Source organism: Eschrichtius robustus, chromosome 14 (genome assembly GCF_028021215.1).
Source record: "Eschrichtius robustus isolate mEscRob2 chromosome 14, mEscRob2.pri, whole genome shotgun sequence".
NCBI lineage: Eukaryota > Metazoa > Chordata > Mammalia > Artiodactyla > Eschrichtiidae > Eschrichtius > Eschrichtius robustus.
The window spans coordinates 20,781,901-20,792,562 of record NC_090837.1 but is presented as its reverse complement, the minus strand read 5'-3'; positions in this window follow the sequence as shown (position 1 = coordinate 20,792,562).

Sequence of the window (10,662 nt, the reverse complement as noted above, 5' to 3'; positions counted from 1 at the left end):
GGTGCAGTGGTTAAGAATCTGCCTGCCAATTCAGCGGACACGGGTTCGAGCCCTGGTCCGGGAAGATCCCATATGCCGTGGAGCAACTAAGCCCATGAGCCACAACTACTGAGCCTGCGCTCTAGAGCCTGCGAGCCACAACTACTGACCCCGTGTGCCACAACTACTGAAGCCCGCCCACCTAGAGCCTGTGCTCCGCAGCAAGAGAAGCCACCGCAATGAGAAGGCCACGCACCACAACGAAGAATAGCCCCCGGTCACAACAACTAGAGAAAGCCCGCGTGCAGCAAGACCCAACACAGCCAAAAATAAATAAAATAATTTATATATTTTTTAAAAATCATTATTTAATTATTAAAAAAAAAAAACAAACAGACTCACAGACATAGAAAACAAACTTATGGTTACCAAAGGGGAAAGGGCGGGGAGGGATAAATTAGGAATTTGGGGTTAACAGATACACACTACTGTATATAAAATAGGTAAACAACATAGCACAGGGAACTATATTCAATATCTTATAATAACCTATAATGGAAAAAGATCTGGAAAAGAATATGTATATATATGTATAACTGAATAACATTGTTGTACTGTGAAACCTTGTAAATCAAGTATACTCCAATTAAAAAAAAAAGAATGAGTCCCAATTTTGTCTAGAGAAAAGTAAATGCAGAGAAAAATGTCTGCAGGATACATGGATAAATGCTAAGTGGTGGGATTATATGTGATTTTCATTTTCTTCTTTTTGTATATCCGTGTTTTCTGTTTTGAAGATTTGTTTCTGTATTGAATATTTATTATTTTTGTAATGAGAAAAAAATCAAACTACTCCATGTGTGCATTGAAAGAAGCCCTAGAAGGAAATTAAAAAATAATCAAAAAATAATGATAGTGGATACTGGAGCTGTAGGTGTTTGATATTGTTTTCCTTATACATTTTTGTATATGTCTGCAAGAAGACTTTTTTTTTTTTTTGACCCTGCCTTGCAGCCTGTGGGATCTTAGTTCCCTGACCAGGGATTGAACCCAGGGCCCGGCTGTGAAAGGGCCGAGTCCTAATCACTGGACAACCAGGGAATTCCCAAGAAGACATTTGTTAAAATAATAATTTAAACATAATTTAAAAAATTAAAATCAGTTAATTAATTAAAAAGCAAACAAAGAACTGATGAATCCTACCTTTTCCAGGGATGTATTCCATTTCATGGGTCTAGGTTCAATGGAGTCGTGTGTTCCTATTGAGATAGATTTGGGAAAGAGAATGGTCAGGCGACGGTCATAGGATTTTACACTTTTGACACAGAAGGGCAACACGGGACCATCCATAGAGGCATAGAGTCAAAATCCCTCATTTCAACTGACTCCTTAAGATGTGTACAATTACAGTCCATTGGTATTTCTATTACTATTTTTAATATACAATTTTAAATTTCAGAAGCAATATTCTGTACATACTTGTTTTAACAGGTGAAACTATCTTTTTTAAAAAATATTTATTTATTTGGCTGTGCCAGGTCTTAGTTGCGGCACTCGGGATCTGCGGCATGCGGGATCTAGTTCCCCAACCAGGGATCAAACCCGGGCCCTCTGCATTGGGAGCAAGGAGCTTTAACCACTGGACCACCAGGGAAGTCCCCAGAGGTGAAACTATCTTAATCATCTCTTCCCACTAGCCTCTCTTTCCACCCCATGAATGTAACCAGGTTTTGCAGCCCAGTGTGTGTCCTTCTACCTCTTTCTCCACACCCATACACATATCTGTGGATAAATATAACTACATGTATGTATAGGATTTTTGAAAAACAGACTTTAACTTTTAGGACCGTTTTAGATTTACAGAAAATCTGAGGAGAGAGTATAGAGAGTTCCCATATACCCCACACCCAGTTTCCCCTATTATGAACGTCTTATATTAGTAAGGTACATTTATTACAATGAACGAACATTATTGATACATTATCATTAACTAACGTCCATGGTTTAAGATTTCCTTCATTTTTACCTAACGTCCTAGATCCCATCCAGGACACCACATTATATTGAATTGTCATGTCTCCTTAGGCTCCTCTTGGCTGTGACAGCTTCCCAGACTTTCCATGTTTTTGATGACGACAGTTTTGAGGAGTATCTGTCAGGTATTTTGTAAAATGTCCCTCTACTGGGATTTGTCTGATGTTTTTCTCATAATTAGACTGAGGTTATGGCTTTGGAGGAGGAAGACCACCATTCATCACATCATATCCAGGGTACATACCATCTACATGACTTATCACTGTTGAGGTTGACCTTGATCACCTGGTTGAGACAGTGTTTTCAGGGTTCTCCAGGGTCAAGCTACCACCTCCCTCCATATATGCTATACTCTTTAGAAGGAAGTCAGTATGTAGAGCCCACACCTAAGTAGTGGGGACTTCTCGTGGACAGAGTACCTACGTAAATCATTTGGCATTCTGCACAGATTTGTCACTTCTCCCCATGTATTTATTAACCAATAATTTATACCAGTATGGACTCATGGATATTTATTATTTATACTTTGGCTATATGCTTCTTTTCCTTTTTTTTAAATAAATAAATAAATGTATTTATTTTTGGCTGAGCTGAGTCTTTGTTGCTGCACACGGGCTTTCTCTAGTTGCGGCGAGTGGGGGCTACTATTCGTTGCGGTGCGTGGGTTTCTCATTGCAGTGGCTTCTCTTGATGTGGAGCACGGGCTCTAGGCACGCAGACTCCAGTAGTTGTGGCTCGTGGGCTCTAGAGCGCAGGCTCAGTAGTTGTGGCGCACAGGCTTAGTTGCTCCATGGCATGTGGGATCATCCTGGGCCGGGGCTCGAACCTGTGTCCCCTGCACTGGCAGGCAGATTCTTAACCACTGTGCCACCAGGGAAGCCCTATACTTCTTTATTTATCTTATTGCTCAAATTGTTCTAGCTTTGGCCATTGGGAACTTGTATCTGCAGGATTTTATCTGAGGTTTTTTGTTTGTATTTTCATAAAAATTAGGTAAACTGTACCTATTACTCTATAAATTAATTTTCCACCTAAAAATAAAAGTATCATGTATATCCCACCTAGTTAAAAAAAATAAAGATCTTACTCATTCCTTTTTAGTATCTATGTATAATTCTATATTGTTCATATACAGAATGGATTCTACTGTTTTCTTACTGATGGACTTTGGATTGTTTCAGGTTTTTGTTGTTTTTTTTTTTTGGGGAACTGCCAACAGTACTGCCATAAACATTCTTGTACTTATTCAGGAATTATATGATAGATTCCCCAAAGTGGGAATGCAGGGTCAAAGGGCATGTATGTTTTAAATTTTAGTAAATACTGTCATTTTATTTCCCAAAAGGATTATAACAATTCACCTTTCTGGTAGCAAGGAATGAGAATGCTCCTTTTTCCCACATTCTCACTAGCACTGGATGTCATTTCTCTATTTTTATCAATATAATGGGGACAAAATGTTATCTCATTGTTTCTTTAATTGGAATTCCCCTGGTCAGTAGACAGGGTAAGCAGTTTTTCCTATATTTACTATTTGGGTTTTCTCTTCTTGGAATTGCCTGTTCATATCCTTTGCTCTCTCCTCTGTTGGATTGTTCATCTTTTTTTCACAACAATTTGTAGAGGCTTTTTTGTATAGTAAGAATGATAAACCTTTGTCTTTCATATGTGTTGTAAGTATTTTTTACCAGTTGGTTATTTATATTTGATGTTGTTTTGAGTGTCTCCTGCAGTCCAGGAGACATGCAACAAAATATGTTGTTTTGTAGTTAAATTTGCCAGTCATTTCCTTTAAGGCCCCTGGGTTTGTCTTATTTTAGGAGGCTTCGCTCACCTAAGGTTTTATAAATGTTTTCCTAAAGTTTCTTCTAATAGTTTTGATTGTAGTCCTTTTAAAAAGATTTAATATTGTACCATTTCATGTAAAACGTGACACTCTTATAATAATATAATGCCATTTACACCCCCAATATTGTCCTTTGTGCTAAGAGTCTTATGTTTCATGAGCATATACAAAACTCACAATACAGTATTACTGTTTTTGCTTTAAATAGTTGTCTTTTTAAGAAAATGCAAAAGACAAAATTTTCCAGTTTTACTAAGACATAATTAATATGTAATTTAAAAGACAATTTTAAAAATATTGATCTACATATTTGTTATTTCCAGTGCTCTTCATTCCTTTTTGCTCATCTGAGTTCCATCTGGAGAATTTCCTTGAGCATTTCTTGTGGCTGGCAGTGAACTCTCTTCAGCTTTCGTTTATCTGAGCACGTCTTTATTTCACCCTCATTTTCTTAGAATTTTTTTTTTTTTTTTTGCCTCACCACTCGGCTTGCGGGATCTTAGTTCCCTGACCAGGGATTGAACCCAGGCTCTCGGTAGTGAAAGTGCGGAGTCCTAACCACTGGACCGCCAGAGAATTCACTCCTAGAATATTTTTACTGGATAGAATTCTATTGTATATTCTAGAGAACACTTTCTCTATTTCAGCACTTTAAAGACCTTGCTCTGGTGTCTTCTTGCATCTGTTTCTGATGAGAAGTGAGTTGTCATTTGTATTGTTTTCCCCCATATGTCTTTTTTCCTCTGGCTGCTGCTTAGACTTTCTCTTTATCCATGGTTTTCAGCCCTTTGGGTATTATGTTCCTAGGTGTGTGTTTGTATTTATCCTACTTGAGGTTTGCTGAGCTTCTTGGATCTGTAGGATGATGTTTTCTGCCAAATTTGGGAAATTTTGCCCCTTATTTCTTTGCATGGTTTTTCTACCCTATTATCTCCCCTTCCCTTCTGGGCTCCTGATACAGGTATGTTACAGTTTGATATTGTCCTGTGGGACACTAAGACTACGTTCATTTTTTTCCCCCAATTTTTTTCTCTTTGTTTTTCAATTTAGATAATTTCTATTGATTCTTCAAGTTTAAGCTTTTCTCTGCACTTTTTAATGTTCTGTTGACTTTATAAGGTGAAATTTTCATTTCAGATATTATACTTATCTGTTTTATAAATCCCATTTTTAAAATATTTTCCATGTCTCTGCTAAGATGTTCCCTCATTATGTCCACTTCTTCCTTTAAATCCTCAAACATGTTTATAATAGTTGTGTTAAATCCTTTCTGCTCATTCCAACATCTAGGTCCTCTTGGGGTCTTTTTCTATTGATTTTTTTCTCTAGACTATGTATCTCACTTTCCTTCATCTTTGCACAGGTAATAATTTTTTATTGCATGGAAGACATGAATGATACATTGTAGGGAGTCTGGATTTTCCTGCATTCTTTTCAAGGGTTTTGAGTTTTGGTCTGGCAGGTAGTTAAGTTACTGATGGAGCCTCTTGTTCCTTTCAGGTTTGGTTTTAAGTTGTGTTTGGGAGAGTCTCTTTTGGTTTTGTCTTTGGTCCTTGGGCATGGCCTTTACTCTAGGACTTAGTTCTTACTCCTAAAGCGTGGCCTTTTGGGAGTCTCAACTGAATGCCCCAAATGTTCAGCACGTCCACTGTGGCTGGGCTTGAACTCCATGTTCTAATATTGAGCAAACTTCGGTATCTCTGTTCAGCTCTCAGCCCTGAGCAGTTGCTCTCTGCTGAGCCTCACAGAGTCTCACTCTGTACACACAGAACCCACAGCCCAGCCTTCTTTGGCCAAAGAATCAAGAGGAATTCCTGTGTAGACTTTTGCCTCCTCCCACCCGCTGTTGTGCTGCTCCTGTACCCTGACCTGCAAATTCCTGGTGCTTCAGCAGCCCCAAATACTGATGTCTGCCTTTTCAGCTCAGGGAGACCACTCCTTTGCTTGGGATCCACTGCAGTTGGGAAATTGTCACCAGGCAGAAAGCCAGGACAAACATGGGGCTCATCTTGTCTATTTCCCTTTTCTCAAGGATCACAGTCTGTGTTGCCTGTTTTCCAAAGCCTGAAAGCAATCGCCTCTGATTTTGTCCAGTCTTATAGTTGATTAGAATTAAAGGATTAGTTCCTCATCATTGGAAGTGGAAGTCCTACTTTCCCTGTCTTTTCGTAAACATATTTTTGGAGGTATAATTGACATACAGTACATATGTAAAGTGTACAGCTGATGAGTTTTGATTTATGAATATCCCCATGGAACCATCACCATAATAAAGAAATGAAGATAATGAACATATCTGTAACCCCCAAGTTTCCTCTTGTTTTTTAAAATTGAAGACGTCTCAGCTGTAAAACCATCTGAACCTGGTGCCTTCTAAAATGATTGATTACTTTTCCAAACTCTTTAGAGTTACATACTGGTCTATTTAGGTCTTCTTTCTCTGCTGGGGGAATTGTAGTATTTTATTTTTTTGCCAGGAATGACAATATTTCCTTAGATTTTCTAATCCTTTGGTATAGAGTTACACAGAATAGCCTTTTGTAATCATTTTAATTGCTATTATTAGTGGTTATATGTCCTTTCTGACTCATGGTTACTCTTTATTATTATTTTTCTATCCTTTACCCATGTTTCAGGCTTGCCAGGATATTTTTCCTTTCTATTTTATTGGGCCTTTCAAATCCTTTCAACTGTTTTGACAAACTGTTATTTTATTAATTGTTTTTAGAATTTTCTTTCTACTTTACATTGTTCTTGTACTAATTTTAAATTTTGAATATGTTACTCATTTATCTTTTTTAAAATAATTAAAACCAATTTCCTCTGAGTACAACTTTAGCAGTATTCCTATGGTTTTGTATGAAACGTTTTATTCATAAGATTATAGATAATTTGAAATTTCACTTTTTATTATTTATTTATTTATTTATTTATTTATGTATAGTTGAGTTACAATATTATATTAGTTTCAGGTGTACAACATAGTGATTCAATTTTTTAATAGAGTATACTCCATTTATTTATTTAATTTATTTTTTAATTTTTTGGCCACGCTGTGTGGCTTGCAGAATTTTAGTTCCCCGACCAGGGATTGAACCCAGGCCCCCAGCAGTGGAAGCATGGAGTCCTAACCACTGTACCATCAGGGAATTCCCAATACGCTATTTAAATTTATTACAAAATAATGGCTCTATTTCCCTGTGCTGTACAATATATTTTTGTTGCTTACTTATTTTATACATAGTAGTTTGTATCTCTTAATACTATACCTCTATCTTGCCCCTGAAATTTCACTTTTTAAAATTTATTTAGGAAAGTGTTTCTTAATTTCCAAGTGGTTACATTTTCCTCATATTTTTGTTGCTGATATTTAGTTTAATTGGATTCTGTTCAGAGAAAACAGCCTATATACTCTCTACTATTTGGACTATTTAGAAAATTAAAAAAATACAATTCAATGGTTTTTAGTATATTCACAATGTTGTGCAGCTATCTCCACAATCAAGTTTATAACGTTTTCATCGCCTCTAAAAGAACCCCCTTCCCTTTAGCAGTCATCAACTCACCATTCCCACCCCACCCCCAAGTCCTAGGCAGCTACTAATCTACTTTATGTCTCCATAGATTTTCCTGTCCTGGACATTTCATATAAAAGAAATCTTATAATATATGGTCTTTTGCGACTGGCTTCTTTCACTCAATATAACGTGTTTAAGGTTTTGCGTATTGTAGCATGCACCAGTACTTCATTCCTTTTTATTACTGAATAATATTCCATTTTATTGATATATCACATTTTATTTATCCATCATCAGTTGATAGATATGTGGATTATTTCCACTTTTTACCTATTATGAACAATGCTCTTTTTCTTCTTGTTTGCATTTATCTGGCACATCTTTAACCATCTATGTATCAGTCTATTTTCATTCTTTTATTTTTAACCTTTCTTTGTCAATTGTTTAGGTGTTTTTTTCATATTTAAGATCCAGCTAGATTTTTTAAAAATCCAAATTTCTGTTTTTGAAAGGGGAATTCAGTCTCTTTATTGTATGATAACAGATATATTGGATGTTATTCCTTTCATTCTATTTTGTGCTTACTATTTATTCTACCTTATTATTTTCTCTTTTCTTTTTCCTTACTTTTGCTGCCTTAATCACATTCCTTATCCCTCCTGTTATTTTAGAAGATCTCCTATACTTTTCAATTCTACCACTGTTACCTTCCCATTGCTTGCTAACATCAGAATCGAATGTCTATTTCTTTATTAACATACCACAATTAAATATGAGTAAGCCTTTGGAGGCACATTTATTTCTCTATTCTACATCCATTTTGCTAAACTAGGTTGACATTTCTAGTCCAGGGTTTTCATAAGATTTCTCATTAGTTCATTTATTCAGTTTTGAGCATACTTAGAACAAACAATACACATTTTGGGATATTTTTACAATTTTCTCAGAAGAAGGTTAAGGAAGGAAAGTGAATTATCTTTTAGCAAAGCACTGTTTGCTCTTTACCCAAAAAATGACTGCCCATGCTGACCGTATTCACAATCTCAGGTGAGCAGGCTGTCTGTTGATGTTTAGGAATGATTTCCTGTTTTGGGACATCCTTAGCACACACACTCGCTCCAGCCCAGTGGCACTTGTGAAGCCCACAGATGTGTGCTGTGCTTCCCTCTTCCCTGCCTTTGCTCATCTGCCTGGAATGTTCCCTTTTTTTCATCTCCATCTTCCCGGGCAAATCTCGTGCAGAGCCGTTTTCTGACCCAAACCAGATGTAAGCACTTCCTTCTTTGAACCCCACAAGGTACCTTGTTTGTATCTCTTCTGACACTTGCCTCACTCACTGGGCTTTGCATTACTGAGTTTTGGGTATCTTCATACCTTTACTCCTCTCCTGGGGGTTAAAAGGCATCTTACCTTTGTATCCCCAGTGCCTAGCACAGTCCCTCGCACATAACATGTACTGAACTGAAATGACTAGACTATTATATGGGTCAAGGAATCACCCACTTGAATGGCAGAAGAGGCAGACTTTTACTTAGTGAAGACTTTTGTGTATTTTCATTTTTTTGCATCTAAGAGGCAAAGTGTTTGTAGAGAATTGTCTTCATCATGCCCTAGATGTGCACATTCTTGAGAATCCCCCATCTAAAAGCAAAACATACATCACTCACTAGTGGTATTAATACCTATCCTTCATGGAGGGCTTCCCACCCTCTACTGTTAGGGTATGTGGGAATTTCGATCTGTTTAGAAGCTAAGCTTAAAAAAGTGGTAACATGGATTTTTCATGTATCATTATCCTGTTATTTCTCCTGCCACCAACCAGACACAGGTGTTTAGCTCTCAATTACTATGCTGTCTGTAATAAGGTATAAATGCTCATTTAGGAAAGAAAAAATATCTTTCCTGCTTCTTCTTAAAAAGTTTTTTTTCCTGTCCCCTTGCTTTTATTTCCATTTGTTTAATAAATATGTTTCAAGGGCTTGCTGTAGCTGCCCCAATGCTGGTGTTGGAGATTTATGCTGCTCCTCCCTCGTGGGCTCAGGGGTTGGTGGGAAGTCAGAGGAGTAACCAAGCAGGGTGATTGTGCTCTGATGGGGTAAGAACCTGGGGCAGCCATCGGTGGGCCTCTACCCAAGCTTGAGTTCCAAGGAAAGCATCTCAGAGACTGTGTGGATCAGAAAAGATGTGGGTGGTAGAAGGAAAGGGTGGGAGAAAAGCATACTGAGCAGAAAACACAAGTGCAGAGAACACCTGCCCATTTGAAGAACCAGTTATTTCAGAATGATTGGAGTGTCCTGGCAAGAGACAAAGCTTTTCTCTCTGTCCTTCCTCTGTTTCATTAATTTTTTTTTTTAAGAAATACAGTGCCAAGGCACTAGTGGTTTAGCCCTACGGCAAACAGGCCCTCTGTTGTGGTTAGTGCCCAGCAGACCTGGCTCTGGCTCTTAGGAGCTGAGCTTAAAGGCCTGGCCTTGGCTTCCCAACCTAGATACTTCTTAAGTGCAGGGACAGTGTCTGATTAACTCTCTGCTCTGTTCTCAGACCTGGTACAGTGCCAAACAGCAGTAGGAGCTCAGTCAATATTTGTTGGATGAATAAGATGGCCACCCAGGGCCCTGGGGGAGGTCAATATTACCCTTTGGCACAATCCTGACAGTTTTGGGCCCCTAAGGTGGGTCCTGGGGTGTCTTTGAGCAATGAAGTGGTTAACTTAGCCGCAGGCTTCCTGTGACAGATTTGCTAAGTAGAACCTACTCACAGAGCATCATACCCTTGATATTGTCAGCCAATTAATTCCTTAAATACTCTAAGTTAGCAAAGTCCTGCTGATTTGATTTTATCTGTCTTTTAAGACTGATCTTTGATCATATCCCATTCCAGCTGGACTTCCTCTCCTCTCCTTCCCTCCTCCATTACTGACAGTGTGGGATCTAATTACCTCATCACTCCTTAATTTATTTATGAAAAGACTGAGGTTAAAGAAAAGAAAGAAACTCCTGAGCCCTTCGGGACCTTCTGTAAAAGCTTGACTTTTCCCATTCCCTCCCTTGTGCCGGATATAACCTCCTTTTGTGTCTCTGGCAAGTTGGAATTGGTCTTACTTACAAATTTAGATAAATAAACTTCCCTCCCAGGGCTGAGTGGGGCCCAGCCCTGCAGGTTAAGCCTGGCCTGCGGACTCCCGATGGATCAATCAATCTATCAACAAGAACTCATTGATCCCACAGGAAGCAGCTTTCAAAATCAGCACACAGCTCCTGGGCGTCCTGGCATCCTCTTCACAAG